The 18,467-nt window shown below is 37.8% G+C and overlaps 1 protein-coding gene across 1 annotated transcript in view; it reads right to left on the reverse strand.

Moving 5' to 3' along the window:
* Nucleotides 1-18,467, reverse strand: part of SLC2A9 (solute carrier family 2 member 9) — a 382,090-nt gene that overhangs the window by 354,368 nt on the left and 9,255 nt on the right. The gene's annotated exons all lie outside the window — the stretch shown is intronic.

Raw genomic sequence — 18,467 nt, forward strand, 5'->3', positions numbered from 1 at the left:
ACTCTTACAAGAATGAATAATATGCAAGCAGGTTTTGAGTGATAATACATGTATAATCCAGTGAAAGTGCTTGACAACTCTGGGAGGGGGGAGGAAAGAGGGAGGGAGACAACATGAATCATGTAACCTTGGGAAACTAATGTGTAAATTTATTACTAGAATAAAATAAAGAAAAAATAAAATAAAATATGATCTCATTTGACCCTCAGAACAGCCCTGGGAGGTTTGTGTTGTTATTATCTTCATTTTATAGTTGAAAAAACTGAGACAAACAGAGGGTAAGGGATCTACCCCCATCACACATGTAATATCTAAGGTCAAATTTTTAAAAATTAATTTATTCACTTAGAATATTTTTTCATGGTTACATAATTTATGTTTCCTATCCCTCTTCGCTCCCCCTCCCAGAGCTGACAGGCAATTCCACTGGTTATACATGTATCATAGTTCAAAACCTATTTCCTGATCAAGGGCTCATGTAATACCAAGTGGAATTGCGCATTGGCTATGGGAGGGTGGGGGGAGTGGAGGAAGGGACAAATAGAATATGATTTTTGTAACCCAGGAATAATGTTTGAAATTGACCAAATAAAATAAAATTTAAATTAAAAAAAAATTTTAAGACAAAAAAAAACAGACTAAAGACAAAAACAAAAACAAGCTTCCAAGTATTTTTACTGGGTATGCTGCCCTAAGAAATTATACTATCTTTAAGATGGAAAGTAATTTCTACTAAATTACAGTGAACTTCCACATTTTAAATATAATTTAAAATTGGATGTGCTATTATAATTAAAAAAAACTATTTCCATGTCATTCATATTTGCAATAGAGTGATCTTTTAATGCCAAAACCCCAATCATAAATCCAACAAACCACATGATCAATCATATGTTTTTCTTCTGCATTTCTATTCCCACAGTTCTTTCTCTTGATGTGGAGAACATTCTTTCTCATGAGTTCCTTTGAATTATCCTGGATCATTCTATTGCTGCTAGTAGAGAAGTCCATTACATTGGATTGTACCACAGTGTATCAGTCTCTGTGTACAATGTTCTGGTTCTGCTCCTTTCACTCTGAATCAATTCCTGGAGGTCATTCCAGTTCCCATGGAATTCCTCCACTTTATTATTCCTTTGAGCACAATAGTATTCCATCACCAACATATACCACAATTTGTTCAGTCATTCCCAAGTCGAGGGACACCTCCTCGTTTTCCATTTTTTTTGCCACTTTCAAAAGAGCAGCTATGAATATTCTTGTACAAGTCTTTTTCCTTATTATCTCTTTGGGGTATAAACCCAGCAGTGCTATGGCTGTGTCAAAGGTCAGGCAGTCTTTTAAAGCCCTCCAGGCATAATTCCAGGTTGCCCTCCAGAATGGTTGGACAATTGACAACTCCATCAGCAGTGTATTAGTGTTCTGATTTTGCCACATCCCCTCCAACATTTATCACTTTCCTTTGTTGCCACATTGGCCAATCTTCTGGGCCTTTCTTTTAAGAGAGAAAACTAAGTTAGTCTTTAATCACTCACCACAAGATTGTCCCAAGCAAAACTCTAGTGTTCAGAGAGACCCTCCAGTTCAGCTCCTGAGCTCAACTAAGTCCAGCCACTGAGAGACCTCCACTTCAGCTTCCTAAGCTGAACTAAGTCCAGATGCCTCTGACCTCCTTTTAAAGAGAATATTCTCCTTTGTCACCTCCCCTAAATTTTCACATCTACCAATCACAGCAGACGTTTTCCAAAGGACTGACCATTCTTAATTCACATCTTGTTATCATCTTCTAAATTCACATCTTGTTATTACCTTCTTATTTCACATCTTGTTATCACCTTCTTATTTCACATCTTGTTATCACCTTCTCTGAGTAGACTAAAACTTCTGAGTAATTCACATCTCTTTGCTAAGCTTGCCCTTTTAGTGATTAATTTAACCTTCATTGGTACTTAGCACCCTTTTGTATTAGATCTAAAAATAGACCTACCTTAATGGCTTTTGCCTCACTATAAGTATGAGTTAAGTACTTTTTCATTGTTCAGTAAGGAGTTTACAACTTTATCTTCCCCTAAAGCATGCCTAAGCATGGGTGGAGTAATTCTAAAGTTCTCACATACATTCCTGACTAAGTACCTCCATTGTTTAAAATGGGAAATAGCCTTAACCAAATGTTCTAAGGTAGAGTCTGAGAAATTTTAAGATTCACAATAGGATACTACAAAAAGACTCCAGCAAGTCATCACGAGGGTTATTCACTACAATCAGGTGGGATTTATACCAAGAATGCAAGAATGGTTCAATATTAGGAAAACCATCCACATAATTGACCATATCAACAAGCAATCTGACAAAAATCACATGATTATCTCAATAGATGCAGAAAAAGCCTTTGACAAAATACAACACTCATTCCTACTGAAAACACTAGAAATATTGGGAATAGAAGGGTCTTTCCTAAAAATAATAAACAGTATTTATCGAAAACCATCAGCCAACATCATCTGCAATGGGGATAAACTAGATGCATTCCCAATAAGATCAGGAGTGAAAAAAGGATGCCCATTATCACCTCTATTATTTAACATTGTACTAGAAACACTAGCTATAGCAATTAGAGAAGAAATTGAAGATATTAAAATAGGCAATGAGGAGACCAAGCTATCACTCTTTGAGAATGATATGATGGTATACTTAAAGAATCCTAGAGAATCAACTAAAAATCTAGTGGAAATAATCAACAACTTTAGCAAAGTTGTAGGATACAAAATAAACCCACATAAGTCATCAGCATTTCTATATATCTCCAACACATCAGCAGCAAGAATTAGAAAGAGAAATTCCATTTAAAATGACCCTGGACAATATAAAATACTTAGGAATCTATCTGCCAAGACAAACACAGGAACTATATGAACACAACTACAAGACACTTTCCACACAATTAAAACTAGATCTAAACAATTGGAAAAATATTAACTGCTCATGAGTAGGATGAGCAACATAATAAAAATGACCACCCTACCCAAACTTATTTACTTATTTAGTGCCATACCTATGAAACTACCAATTTTTTTTTTACTGAATTAGAAAAAAACATAACAAAGTTCATTTGGAAGAACAAAAGATCAAGGATATCCAGGGAAATAATAAAAAAAAATATGAAGGAAGGTGGCCTTGCAGTACCAGATCTCAAACTATACTATAAAGCAGTATTCATCAAAACAATATGGTACTGGCTAAGAGACAGAAAGGAGGATCAGTGGAATATACTTGGGGTAAGAGATCTCAGCAAGACAGTCTATGATGAGCCCAAATATCCCAGTTTTGGGGACCAAAATCCACTATTTGATTTAAAAAAACTGCTGGGAAAATTGGAAGAGAGTATGGGAGAGATTAGGTTTGGATCAATATCTCACACCCTTCACCAAGATAAATTCAGAATGGGTGAATGACTTGAATATAAAGAAGGAAACTATAAGTAAATTAAGTGAACACAGAATAGTATACATGTCAGATGTTTGGGAAAGAAAAGATTTTAAAACCAAGCAAGACTTAGAAAAAATCACAAGTGGGAGTAAAATCACTGAAGAAAAACAACTGCTTGAATACATGGGTTGAAGGGATATGGTTGAGGTTGTAGAATCTAAATGAACATCCTAGTGCAAACAACAACATGGAAATAGGTTCTGATCAAGGACACAATTAATACCCAATGAAATTGCATGTCAGCTATGGGAAGGGTAGGTGGAGGGAAGGGAGGGAAATAAAGTAAGTATTGCAACCAAAAAAAAAGAAAGAAAGAAACGAAAAGAAAATTTTAAAAAGAAAAAAAGGGAAAAATCACAAAATGTAAAATAAACAATTTTGATTACATCAAATTAAATAGTTTTTGTACAAACAAAACCAATGTAACCAAAATTAGAAGGGAAGTAACAAATTTGGAAACAATCTTCATAACAAAAATCTCTGATAAAGGTCTAATTACTCAAATTTACAAAGAGCTAAATCAATTGTACAAAAATTCAAGCCATTCTCCAATTGATAAATGGGCAAGGGACATGAATAGACAATTTTCAGTCAAAGAATTCAAAACTATTAATAAGCACATGAAAAGGTGTTCTAAATCTCTTATAATCAGAAAGATGCAAATCAAAACAACTCTGAGGTATCACCTCACACCTAGCAGATTGGCTAACATGATAGCAATGGAAAGTAATGAATGCTGGAGGGGATGTGACAAAGTCTGGACATTAATGCATTGCTGGTGGAGTTGTGAATTGATCCAACCATTCTGGAGGACAATTTGGAACTATGCCCAAAGGGTGCTAAAAGACTGTCTGCCCTTTGATCTAGTCATAGCACTGCTGGGTTTGTACCCCAAAGAGATAATAAGGAAAAATACATGTACAAGACTATTCATAGCTGCGCTCTTTGTGGTGGCCAAAAAATGGAAAATGAAGGGAGGCCCTTCAATTGGGGAATGGCTGAACAAATTGTGGTGTCTATTGGTGATGGAATACTATTGTGCTAAAAGGAATAATAAAGTGGAGGAATTCCATGGGAATTGGAACAACCTTCAGGAAGTAATGCAGAGCGAAAGGAGCAGAACCAGGAGAACATTGTACACAGAGACTGAAACACTGTGGTACAATTGAATGTAATGGACTTCTCCATTAGTTGCAATGCAGTGATCCTGAACAACCCAAAGGGATCTATGAGAAAGAACACTATCGACATTCAGGGGTAAAACTGTGGGAGTAAAAACACAGAATAAAAACAACTGCTTGACTACATGGGTAGAGGGGGATATGATTGGGGATATAGACCCTAAAGGAACATCCTAGTGCAAACATCAACAACATGGAAATAGGTTCTGATCAAGGTCACATGTAATACCCAGGGGAATTGTGCATCAGTTATGGGAAGGGTAGGGGGAGGGGAAGGAGGAATAGAATATGATTTTTGTAACCAAGGAATAATGTTTGAAATTGACCAAATAAGAAAAAAATAATTTTTTTTTAAAAAACAATTGAGAGGCTGAAAATAATTGGAATGGAACTTAAAAAGCAAAATAAGTCATCTAGAAAGAGAAGCACCTGAACTAAAACAAGAAAATAGTTTCTTGAAAGCCAGAATTGACCAGCTTGAAAAATGAGGCAAAAAAGTGAAAGATGACCTACAAAAAAAAAACAGACCAGAAGTAGAAGGATGACCAAAAATCCAGTGATGAAATTCAGCCTTTAAAAATTAGAATCCAACAACTAGAAGCAAATAACTTCAGAAGGCAGCAGGAATCTATACAACAAAATCGAAAGAATGAAAATATTGAGGAAAACATGAAACACCTCATTGACAAAACATCAGAACTTGAAAACAGATCCAGGAGAGACAATTTAAGAATTATTGGACTACCGGAAGATCATGACAAAAGAAAAAACCTGGACATCATTCTACAGGAAATTATCCAAGAAAGTTGCCCTGACATTCTCAAGTAATAGGGGAAAGTGGAGGCTGAAAGAATCCACAGATCACCTCCTGCATTTAATTCCCAATCGACAGTGCCCAGGAATGTTATAGCCAAATTCAAGAACTATCAGACCAAGGAAAAAATATTACGATTTGATAAAAAAAAAAAAGAAGTCATTCAGATATCATGGAAACACAATTAGGATAACAGGATCTGGCTGCATCTACACAGAAGGAATATGATATTCCAGAAAGCAAGGAAACTGGGTCTACAACCAAGAATCAACTACCCAGCAAAATTGACTATATTCTTGCAGGGAAACATGTGGTCATTTAATAAATTAGAAAACTTCCAAGCATTCCTAAAGAAAAGATGTGACTTAAACATAAAATTTGATGTCCAAACATAGAATTCGAGAGAATCATCAAAAGATTAATTAAGAAAGGGGAAAAACAAACAAACAAACAAAATTTTAAGGGACCCAATAAGTTCAAAGGATTTGTATTCCTATAAGAAAAGATGATATTGGTAACTCTTGAAAATTGTTAAGTATACTTAGAAGGACCAGTAACAAACTGTATAGGATGAAATGTGTAAAAAAAAAACCAAAAAACATATGTATATATATACATATATACAAACTAGGGGTAAAAAAAGAGGATAATTCTAAGAAAAATGGGAAAAGAAATGGAGTAATTTTATATTTCATAAAGAAGTGCATGGGGGAAGGGAGATAGAAAACCAATACAATGGAAGGGTGGAGACAGTCTCCAAGAAAAATTTAATCATTATAGTGGGAAGGGTCAGAAAGGTTCAAATGGAAAGAAAACCTCCAACTCCAAATTCAGTCATTATCATCACCATCATCAATATCAACATCATCATCATCAACATCAACATCATTATCATCAATATCATCAACATCACCTTCATAATAGCATCATCATCAACATCATCACCAATAACATCATCAACAAAATCATCATAATCATTAACATCATTGTCAAGGACAACGCCATCATCAGTGTCATCAATGTCATCATCATCATCAATGTCATCAACATCTATGTCATCACTATCTAACTATCCATCTCTTCCTGGCCCAGGAAAGCTTTTTGCTGGGAGGCATGTCATATGCCTGGAACTATTTAAGAGGCTAAGTGACAACTTATCAGGCAGGGTGGTCTTGTAGAAAGGATCTTGATTCAGACTAGAATGTTGCTGAGGTCCCTTCTTAAATAGCTTCCTAAATTTCTCTTTTGGACGTCTGATGGTTAGAAGCTCTTCCTTGTCACTGAGAATGCCATGGGGTAACTTGGCAAATTTTATCCTAGTCTCCCAAACTGCCCTGACCAAGAGGTAAATTGCCAAGGCAGAGGTAGCAAAATGAGGCAAGATGATAAACATTATAACCTGTTATTTTAGTTGTTTCTACCCATGCTTTAAAAAACTACTATCCTGTGAATTTGTCGTTCAGTCATTTCAGCCATATTCAACTCTTCATGACACCATTTGGGGATTTTCTTGGCAAAGAAAATTTTCTTGGTTTGACATGAGCAGCAATATTAGCATCTTGTTCTAAGAACTGACAGCTCAGCCAATTTCTATGGTAAGAGAAGAAGCTTTATTGAGAAGAGGATGGAGATGGTGGAATGGCCCTGGCAATGGGAAGGCCCCTGAGAGGTCCTCAGGAATGCTTTTTATCTTTATTAGTTACTAAGGAAGGGGTCATTTGTTTGGATGGTTGTTGCTCTGCCATTCCCAAAGAACTGAACTTTACCCATAGTTCACCTTAGTCTACATGCCCATGTTCTCCTCCTTTCTCAACACAATGCAGATGGAATGCTACTTATATGTAAAAAAAAAAAAAGCCTGGGGTAGCCAGATTTCTTTGGACTGATTTTGCACAGATTCCAAAGGAGGGAAAGTCCCTAGTTTGCTGTGCCCATACTGAACGGCCAGTTGCAGAACTCCTGCCTGCACCCTTATGACAGACAACCTGTCCATCAACCTGTCTGCAGGCAACCCATATCAGGTTTGCCATGTCCTTCTCTTGATCCTTTTACATATGAGGAAACTGAGGCAAAGTAACTTGTCCAGAATCATATAGCTAGAAGTGTCTGTGAATAATTAATGTTAAATGTACCTTCCAAAACCCCAGGAGTTAATTCAAGAAGGCTCGAGGAATATGAACAGAGATGGGCTGGAGGAAAATTGTAAACTATAGCTTTCATTTTCTTCTTTAATTCTAATCTTGATTCCTTCATTTCTGGTCCAATTTTCCCATTTTTGGAGTTCCCTTCCTATTTTTTCCTACTCCTAACTTGTGATCAGTGCCTTCTTATATACCCAAACAACCTCAGAAAGGTTTCTAGTTTTTTTTTTTTGAACCCTTACCTTCTATCTTAGAATTAATATTGGTTCCAAGGCAGAAGAATGGTAAAGGCTAGGCACGTAGGGTTAAGTCACACAGCTAGGAAGTATCTGAAGCCAAATTTAAATCTAGGACCTCACATCTCTGGATCTGACTCTGTATCCACCAAGCTACCTGGCTGGCTCCAGAAAGGTTTTGTTGTGTCCTTTACATGCCAGTGAAGATGACAGTCACCAATTCCTTCTCCCAGAGGTATTCCCTCTGCATTTGTAACCTCATCTCTCAGTGGGGAATAAAGATTAGTTCCCTCTACTATGCCCAAAGGGCAATAAAAGAATATCTGCCCTTTGATCCAGCCATAGCACTGCTGGGTCTGTACCCCAAAGAGATAATAAGGAAAAAGACTTGTACAAGAATATTCATAGCTGCGCTCTTTGTGGTGGCCAAAAATTGGAAAATGAGGGGATGCCCTTCAATTGGAGAGTGGCTGAACAAATTGTGGTATATGTTGGTGATGGAATACTATTGTGCCAAAAGGAATAATAAAGTGGAGGAATTCCATGTGAACTGGAATGACCTCTAGGAAGTGATGCAGAGTGAAAGGAGCAGAACCAGGAAAACATTGTACACAGAGACTGATACATTGTGGTACAATCGAAGGTGATGGACTTCTCCATTAGTATCAATGCAACATCCCTGAACAATCTGCAGGGATCTAAAAAATACTACCCACAAGCAGAGGATAAACTGTGGGAGTAAAAACACCGAGGAAAAGCAACTGCTTGACTACAGGGTTGGAGGGGACATGACTGAGGAGAGACTCTAAATGAACACTCTAATGCAAATTCCAACAACAGGGAAATGGGTTCGAGTCAAGAACACATGTGATAACCAATGGAATCATGCGTCGGCTATGGGAGAGGGAAAGGTGGGGGGGAGAGGGGAGGAAAAGAAAATGATCTTTGTTTCCAGTGAATAATGTATGAAAACGACCAAATAAAATAATGTTTAAAAATTAAAAAAAAAAAGATTAGTTCCCTCTAAGTGCACTTTTGGGGATGACCACGTAAGAGGACCATGTTCAGGTTGGGTGTAGAGGAATAATCCTAGTTTTTTTTTAAATATCTCCCTACAGAAAAGTAGCCTTGAATGGGCCCATCATGTCTCTAGTCTTTCCTCTTCACTCTTCCAATTGTTTTAATTTTTCTTGGTGTAAGACTTGAGGGAGGCAGGGGAGTTGAAAGGCTCTCATTCCATATGGAGAGAACAAATATTTGGAAGCAACAAAGAACATGTTGGTCATGGAAGGAAGGAAATAAACATTTACTAAGTACAAACATTTACTAAGTGCACAGTACTCGTGCCAGGTACATTACAAATATTATGTCATGTGAGTCTCACAACTCTCAGGTAGATGCACCTATAGGGTATATAGGGCACCACATGGCACAAAGCACTGAGCCTGCAGTCAGAAAGACTTGAGTTCAAATCTATCCTCCAATACTAGTTGTGTGACCCTATGCAAGTTACTTAATCTCTGTTTATCTCAGTTTCCTCAACTAAAAAATGGGGATATTATATAATACTTTCCAGGGTCATTGTGTGAAAATTAAATTTAGTCTCTAGTAATAGAAATATTATATTTATGAGGCTTATTAAGGATTATTAGAAATCAAGGAATAAAGAAATACAAAATAAGAAAACCACGTGCCTAGGGCTAATTAGCCCATTCAAAAACCCCAGGCTTAGCTTACCCACTACATCACTTCAGTGGAAGAGAGACCATGTGAGGCAGAGAGCCAGTTAAATTCTCATTGTGATCTCACCCAGCTGGAGACTCAGGTGAGATTATAGGGAATTCTGGGAAATACCAAGGACTTCTGGGGATTGAAGTCTAGGGTTCAAATCTCCATTTTGTAGTTGTAAGTGTCAAATGAGCTAATAATTATTGAGTGCTTAATAGTTAACATTTTATTTTTCTCAATACATGTAATAATTTTCAACATACATTTTCTGAAATAAACAGTATGCAGAATAAGCACCATATAAATGTTAGCTCATCCTTATTTCCATTTTACAGTTCAGGCAGACAGAGATCAAATGACTTCCCCAGGATCATACAGTTATTAAGGGTCTGAGACCACATTTGAACTTAGGTTTTCCTGATTCCAGGTCCAGAACTCTATCTACTGAACCACCAAAAATGTACACATTGCCTCTTTAGAATTTAGGTCCTTGTAGTCAGGGACTCTTTCTTTGGTCTTTGTAACTCTAGCTTCTAGCTGAGAGCTTTGGCACATAGGAGGGCTCCATAAAATGCTTGTTGATTAATTTGCCTCAAGTTTATAATAAAGCCACTGACTGGCTGCAAAGTATCATTATTTTAAAGTCATGAAATATGAGAGTTGGAAGAAATAACCGAGTCAAACCTTTCACTTTATGGGAAAGCAAAAAAACTGGACTCCCCCGTGTGACTGGAGGATAGAGAACAGGTAAAGTAGTGAACACAAGGGAGTAAGATCAGAAAGCAATACCATTATGTGGTATTGCTGTTACTGTATACAGTGTTCTCCTGGTTCTGCTTATTTCATTCTGCATTGGTTCATATAGATCTTTTCAGCTTTTTCTGAAATCATCCTGCTCATTATTTCTTATAGCACAATAATATTCCATCACCAACATACCACAGTTTGGTTAGCCATCCTACAACTGACAGGCATCCCCTCAATTTCCAGTTTTTTGCCACCACAAAAAGAGCAGCTCTAAATATTTTTGTACAAGCAGATCCTTTCTACTTTTTTATGTCTCTTTGTTATGTCGACCCAGTTGTGATATTACAGTATCCAAGGGGGTATGCAGAGTTTTATAACCCTTTGGGTATAGATCCAAATTGCTCTTCAGAATGGTTGAATTAGTGAATAGATTTCAGAAAAAAATGTAAGTTATAAGTTCTAAATCACTAATAATAAGAAAATGCAAATTACAACAACTGAGGTTGATTTATGTTCAGGGGGGAGAGAGAGGGTAGTCCTAAAGGAGCTTCTATTTTATTGGATGCAAAAAAAAAAAAAGATGAAGTATTGTTTAGTACTGTTTTGCATTTCAGGGGCTTACAATGTCATTAGGGAGGTAGATTAATAAGAATAAATATTTTGAAAATAGAATATTCAAGTACTAAATTATGAGGCAGAGACATTCTTCAAGTAAATAAATTGGAGAATCAAATTAAAATTTGATGTCATTATAATTTAATTAAATCCAAGAAGAGAAGAGTGGGAGAGCATACTCAATTGCATCGAAGGAATGTTGGAATAACTCTCGGTGGTACCAAAAGACAAAACTAGAATCAAAGGATGGCAGTTACAGGAAAGGAAGATTGCAAGGAATAATTGAGGGGCAGTGTGACTTAAGGGCTAGAAAGTCAGAATCAGGAAGAAGTGAGTTTGAGTTCTGCCTCTGACTCATGCTGGTTATAGAACCACAGATAACTCACTTAACCTCTCAATGCCTCCCTGAGGCACCCCAAGGCAACTCTCTTAGACTATAAATTGCAAATCTCCATTGGAAGAGGTATCATACTTAAGATAGAGCACTAGACCTTGAATTGGAACCCTGAGGACCTGGGTTCAAATATGCCTCAGATACTTCCTAGTTATATTACCTTGGACAGGTCACTTAACCATGATTACCTAACCCTTGCCAATAGAATTGATACTAAGACATAAAGTAAGGATATTTTTTAAATCCCCATTAGTAGAGGGAATTACCAACCACTAGGAAGTTACATGTGTGGGTAAAAAAAAATGTGCATGTACACACACACACACACACACACACACACACATTTTATAACAACAAGAAATGTCCAACAACAAAATAAAATGCTTCAAGTGGAAATCAGTTCACTGTTACTGAAGATGTTCAAGCAAAGGCTGACCATTTGTCATGGCACTACCATATAAGGGATTCATGTTCTGATAAGGATCGGATAAAATAATCAATCAAGAGGCATTTATTAAACATTTACTGTGTGCCAGGTATTATGCTAGATATTGGAAATACAAAAATACATAAAGGAAATAATCACTGTTCTCAAGATTTCTAGGATCCCTGCTAATAAGAAATGTTTGATTCTAAGTTTCTATGATTCTAAATTATCCCATGGACTACATCTACCATAGCACCCTCTCATCACTTAGATACTTATGGAGATAATGAAATATACATATAATACATGCATGCATGTATACATGCATACATACATAGATGAAAGACTCGGAAAGTCAGGCAATATGGAACTTAGGTCCAGTGTTCTTTCCACCAAATTGAATTGAATTCCATGCTACAGCAGCATTGTTTATCAGGTAATTCAATCCAACAAGCATTTATCAAGCACCTACTATGTTCCAGGTTCTGTATTAAATGATGAAGATACAAAGAAAAAAATGAAGCAGTTTCCACTCTCAAAGGTCTATTCTCCAGAATATTTTTATCAAAAACCACCTATTGAAGGATTCAGAACAAGGACCAATGGATGGAAGTTACAAAGAGATGAACTTTGGCTCACACGAGGAAAATTTTCCTTTTTAGCAATGGAATGTGCTGCCTTGGAAGGAACTGAGATCCCCATTATTGTAGGTCTAAATAACTATGTGTTAAGAAAATTACAGAGGATATTCTTGGTTTAAAAGTCTAAGGACAGAATTCTTAAATTATAGCTCTTCAAACATAGAATGACATAGATTTTCCGTCATTGGGGACTTTCCAACAAAAGTTGGCTGATATAGGTAGAAGGGGTTCTTTGTCAGGTGTGGGTCAGTTCGTAGAGACTGTGACCCTTTCAAACTCTAAGGACAGTATCTTAAAATCCCAGAACCTCAGAGAGCATGGACGGAAAGAATTCCATATGTGGAGTCAGAGGGTTGGGGTTCAGATCCAGACTTTGATATTCACTGACTTTGTAACCTTGGGTACTTTCCTTTCTTTCTTTGGGCTTCACAACACTCTTAAATTAGCCTGAACCAGATTAAAATGTAAATTGGTTTAGGGCAGCTAAGTGGCTCCATGGACTGAGAACCATCTAGTGATGGGAGGTCCTGGGTTGAAATCTGACCTCAGATACTTCCTAACAATGAGACTAGGAAAGTCACTTAACCTTCATTGCCTAGCCCTTACCACTCTTCTTTCTGCCTTGGAACCAATAAGCCGATATTGATTCTAAGATGGAAGGGAAGGGTTGTTTTAGGTTTTTTTAATGTAATCGGGTTGTGTGACCCTGCCCAAGTCACTTAGCCATGTGTGCCTAGTCCTTGCCCTTCTATCTTAGAGTTGTTACAAAGACAGCAAGTAAAGGTTCAAAATATAAATTAATAAAATAAAATGTAATTGGGAAATACTTAACAAAATAAATAGAAATACAATAAAACACAGATAATAGTCATGTATGGTTTTCTAAGTCAATATGCAACCTGCTGGGATACTCATATATGATTTAATGGACTTCCTTTCTTTTTATAGTTGAATTTGATTCCACTGGACAAGATCAGCTCCAAGGTCCTTTCTGATTTGAAGTCCATAGTATGACTTAACTTGAGATTAACTTTGTAGTATTTGGGTTTAGTTGTTCAATCATTTCAGTTGTGTCCAATTCTTTGAGACCTCGTTTGGAGCTTTCTTGACAAAAATAGCAGAATAGTTTATCATTTTCTTCTCCAGTTCATTTTACAGATCAGAAACTAAGGCAAATAGGGTTAAGTGATACTAGCTGTGTGACCCTGGGCAATTCACTTAACCCTGTTTGCCTCAGTTCCTCATCGGCAAAATGGGGACACCCTGGAAAAGGAAATGTCAAACCACTCCAACATCTTTCCAAAGAAAACCTCATCAACAATACAGGGTAACAAAGAGTCCACTGAAAATAAATCAACAATAATCTCGGAGGGGGAAGACTAAGGAGGCGTCATCATATAGAAAATGGGATCTGGGTTGAATCTTGAAGGAAGCCAGGCAAACGAAGGGGTGGAGGTACCTCAGATTAAACTCTAGTGTACTCTACAAAGGCAAAAACTTTTAAGATGTGCTTATGCTTAAAAGAGAAGCTCAAAAAACTCAACTGTCTTTTTTTCCCTACAAAACTACTTCATATGTGATTAGGTAATCACTTTGGGAGTATAATTTAGCTAGATTACAAATGGTTTCCAGGAAATAAAATAGCTTATTTTTAAAACTGAGCACAGACTTTGTGTAATTAGATGTTAGCAGGAATTAAAAATAAACTAAGCAAATACTTGAATCCTCACAACAACAACAAAAAGCTGATGTTTAAATTCACCTGGAACCTTTTAAGACAATTGAAAGCTTACAGTTTAGTTAAATGTTCTTTCCAAGTCTCAGAGTAATATGGAGAAAAAAGAATCAGAGGAATTAACCCCAATGCAAAAGGTTGAAAAATAAAAGCCCAATGCATATAAGCAGCAACTATCCAAAGGTCTAGTAGTAATTTTACAGATGGTAGAAAGCTAACTATGCCAAGGAGGAAGATAAGCTATTCAGAGGAGCATAAGGACTTATTGTTCAGGAAAGAAGAACCAAATGATGAGAGAGTTGAAATTTAGAAGCTCCAAAAATCTTTACCCAAAAACTGCAGGTCCCATTGATTCCCCTTTCCTGAACAAGTGTGACTCAATGGATCAATCACCAGTCTTGGAGTCAGAAAGATCTGAGTTCAATTTAATCTCAGCAATTTCCTAGCTGTGTGACCCAGGGCAAGTCCCTTAATCCTGTTTGCCTCAGTTCCTTTATTTGTTTATTCTTTATCTAAGATGAGCTGGAGAAGGAAATAGCAAACCACTCCAGTATCTTTGCCAAGAAAACCCCAAATGAGGTCTCAAAGAAGGGTCACAACTGAACATACCCACAGCCTTTACAGCATCTCTGTGAGAGAGAAATGGGAAGGAGGACCTAATTTCACTAATGTGGTATAAACCCATGTTGTGGCAATTGTCAGTCCTATTGACAGGGTTCCACCTGAGACTAATGAGACAAGAGTGAGGTGATATAGCAGGGCTTTATTAGTGGCAAGGAAAGGGGGGGGGGGGTGGAGGGAAGAGGCAGAGGTGCCATAGAAAGGCTTTATTGGAGGCAAGGAGAGGACAATGGGGGTGTCCCAGTGTTTGTAGAGGTGGAACTGGGTGGGAGGAGGGAAGGATGAGCAAGGGGGAGAGGTCTGATCCCAGGAAAGGTGGCTGCAAAGATCCCTAGGTGGAGGGGAATAGGAGAAGGGGAATGGGGGAAAAGTACAGCAAGGGGGGAGATCAGCACCAGCAAAGATGGCTGCTGAGTCTCCACCGGAGTAGAGATGGGTGGTTGTCAGGGATGAGGTAAACTGAATTGCCTCTATTGGTCAAGGTGGGCTACTTGGGTTCAGCTCATTGGATGGTCCTGAGAGGGTGGGGAGTCTCAGTCTCTGGGGGTGGGAAGAAGTTCCCAGGTTGATGGTCAGTCATGAAGGAGATACCTGCACAGCTGAGGGAACAGAGTCTTGGTGTCCTGCTGGGCAGGTATTGGAGGATGAGGCTGTTAGTTTCAGTAGGGGTTGGGGGAAGGGGGATTTGGTCCCACAGTCTGTCAGAAATTCCCTTCACCGATGCAGACAATCAACTGTCTTGAAATCTATGGCAATAGAGAGTTGCCTAGGACACAGAGAGGTGATATAACTCAATGGTGGTCACATAGCCTTTCTGTTTTGTATACATAACATTTATTTATTGCATTAGGGTCATAAAGTATTGTCATACATTTCATTTGTTCCTCATACAACCCTCTGAGCTAGGCAATTCAAGTATTGTTATTACCCCCATTTTATAGACTAAGAAACTGAGACTTAAAAAGACTATATGACTTTTCTACAAATACACAATTTGGAAAGTATAGAAATTAGGACTCTAGACTTCTGGTTCTAAGTACATTCCTCTTTTTTACTTTACCCTGGTATCTCTAAGCAGTTTATAAAGTTTTAGTTTGCCTTCTTACCAAGTAGACAAAGTGTATTGAAGATTGGTGAGCTCTCTTGACTGAAGCTAGGAGTCCCCCTGTCTGCCCAAAAGGAAAGTATTCCCTAATCTCAAGAAAGACTAAAAGTAGGGAAGTGCTGCTCACCATGGAAGCCACTTTGACCCTATGACTCCATTTGGTCATAGTACAGCAGTAGTCAGCTCATGGACTAAGGGATCTGAGAGCAAAGAGGGGGCCACTCCTTACTCCTTTGGGTACCTTCTTCTTCTCCTATTTCAACCATGCCAGCTCACCCAGAAGAGGAAAACCATTTGTAGTTGCCCCTACGGTGAGTGCCAGGGTCCAAGTTGGATGTAGAATTTTTAACTTTGTTTTCATATAGTTTCCAGCATATAGCATCAATTTAACTCAATAAGCATTGGTTGACCAAAGAGTTTCAATAGCATTGGCAAAGGCAAGTGAAAGAAATGATCTGAGCTCCCCCGCCCCAACTTTTGATGTTTGATGGATGGGCAACATACACACTTAAAGTCTAGATATATGGGACAAGAGTCAAGTGGTTTCAGACAGAAACTGAGATTCAGCTCCCACTGCCTACCTTTTTGCTAAAAAATAGAACTTGGTCTTGCTGTTGGCCTTCTCACACTCTGCTTCATACCCAGTGATGATCTTCTTTCTTTGTCAACTCTATTTTATTAATACCACAACTGCCCCCTCTTTCCTGGTCCAAGGACGTATCCTTTAAGACTTCACCTTACTCTACAAAAGGCAATTTCCTGTATTCCTTAAGACTTCACCTTACTCTACAAAAGGCAATTTCCTGTATTCCTTAAGACTTCACCTTACTCTACAAAAGGCAATTTCCTGTATTCCTTAAGACTTCACCTTACTCTACAAAAGGCAATTTCCTGGACACCCAGCTCCAAAGAGCCCCAGGCAGAGGCAAGGAGAATAGACAGATTCTCTCGGTAAGGGGCTTTTCTTAATCCCTGCCTCTTCCAGAGGACAATGATGCTCAGTCTCTCTGACTTTTCATGGTACTTCTCCTAGACCTCTTGTTTCCCCCTATCTTATTATCCCTTGAATAATGATAGTTAAAAGTTAACATAGCAATTTAAGGTTTGCAGGGCACTATACATATATTATCTCATTGAGCTCCATAACTTCTCTGTGGCATTGGGATTATTTCTATTCCCATTTTATAGATGAGGAAACTGAAGTCGTTATTTGTATGCTTGTCCTTCCTCTTATTAGATTATAGGGTTGGATCTTTGTCATTCATAGACATTTTCACCTGGGGAGTAGAATTGTATGGGAACGATAATATAGAACATGCTAGTGAGGTGAGAGGAAGAGTAAAGTGAATAATGGCACACAATACAAGATGTTTGATGCCTTGGTTGCTGCTAATAAACTCCTTTAGTCATATTTCCCAAATTTCCCTTAATTGACCAGGGCAATGCCCAAACTAGGATTTTTTCTTCTTATTATGGGAAAAAAAATGGTAATGCAAAAGTTCCAGTCCTGTTGGAAGGACTGATAAATTCCTACTCAATCCTATTTGTAAATTAATTCCACCCTATTTTAGCAGATACAGGATGAAGTTTTGCTCTTAGCAGCTAAATCAGGCTTGTTATCATCATAAAAAGGTTCATTTGAATTCAAAGATCAGATATGTTTTAATGATTTCAACATTTGCTTAGTTTATGTACTCTTCTCTGACCTTTAATTCCCGATAAAGCAAAACTAATTACATAAAGTCTTCAGTCAATTTTGAAAACAGTCTATTATTTACTGATCCAATCTAATTAGTTCTAATTTACAGCCCGATAAAGGGCTGCAACAAGCTGATGAGTTCAAGCAGCAGTAGAGTTAAAGAAATCAGATTCAGCCTCGATTATGATGCTAGTGATCTTGGGGAAATCACTTAACCTCTCCAAGCCTCACTTTCCTCACCTGTAAAATGGGAATAATGATACTGGTGTTACCTACCTCACATGATTGTTCTCAGACAAGTACTTTTTAATCCTTCAGTTAGGTCATTTTTCAGTAGTGTCTCACTTTTTGTGACTCTGGTTCTCTTGGCAAAGATAATGGAGAGGTTTCCCACCTTCTCCAGCTCATTTGACAAATAAGGAAACAACAAACAGGGTAAGTGACTTGTCCAGGGTCACATAGCTAGTAAGTGTTGGAAGCCAGATATGAACTCAGGAAGATGAATCTTCCTGACTCCACACCAGGAATATAGGGATTCTTTACCCTTTGAGGGTTTGGGGGAGATAAAGAAATGGACATTTTGTAGGCACTGGGAAAGCAGCCAGTAGACAAGGAGAAGTCAAAGATAAATGAGAGAGTGGAGATGATAGAAGGGAAAGTCTGCTGGAGAAGGATCACTTGTGCATGGGGAGAGGTTTGCCTTGGAAAGTAGAAGCACTACTTCATTATGTGAGATATGTGAGAGCAGCAAAATGTGTCTGGGTGATGTGCACAGTGGAGGAGGAGAGAAGGAGCTCTAGATAAAGGAGGGGAAGCCAGGAGAGATTTGAGGAGGGATGAAAAGTTTGAAAGGACAACTATAGTGAGTGGGTCAGTGACTTAATTAGGAAAGTGTAA

This window comes from Monodelphis domestica, chromosome 6, assembly GCF_027887165.1.
Source record: "Monodelphis domestica isolate mMonDom1 chromosome 6, mMonDom1.pri, whole genome shotgun sequence".
NCBI lineage: Eukaryota > Metazoa > Chordata > Mammalia > Didelphimorphia > Didelphidae > Monodelphis > Monodelphis domestica.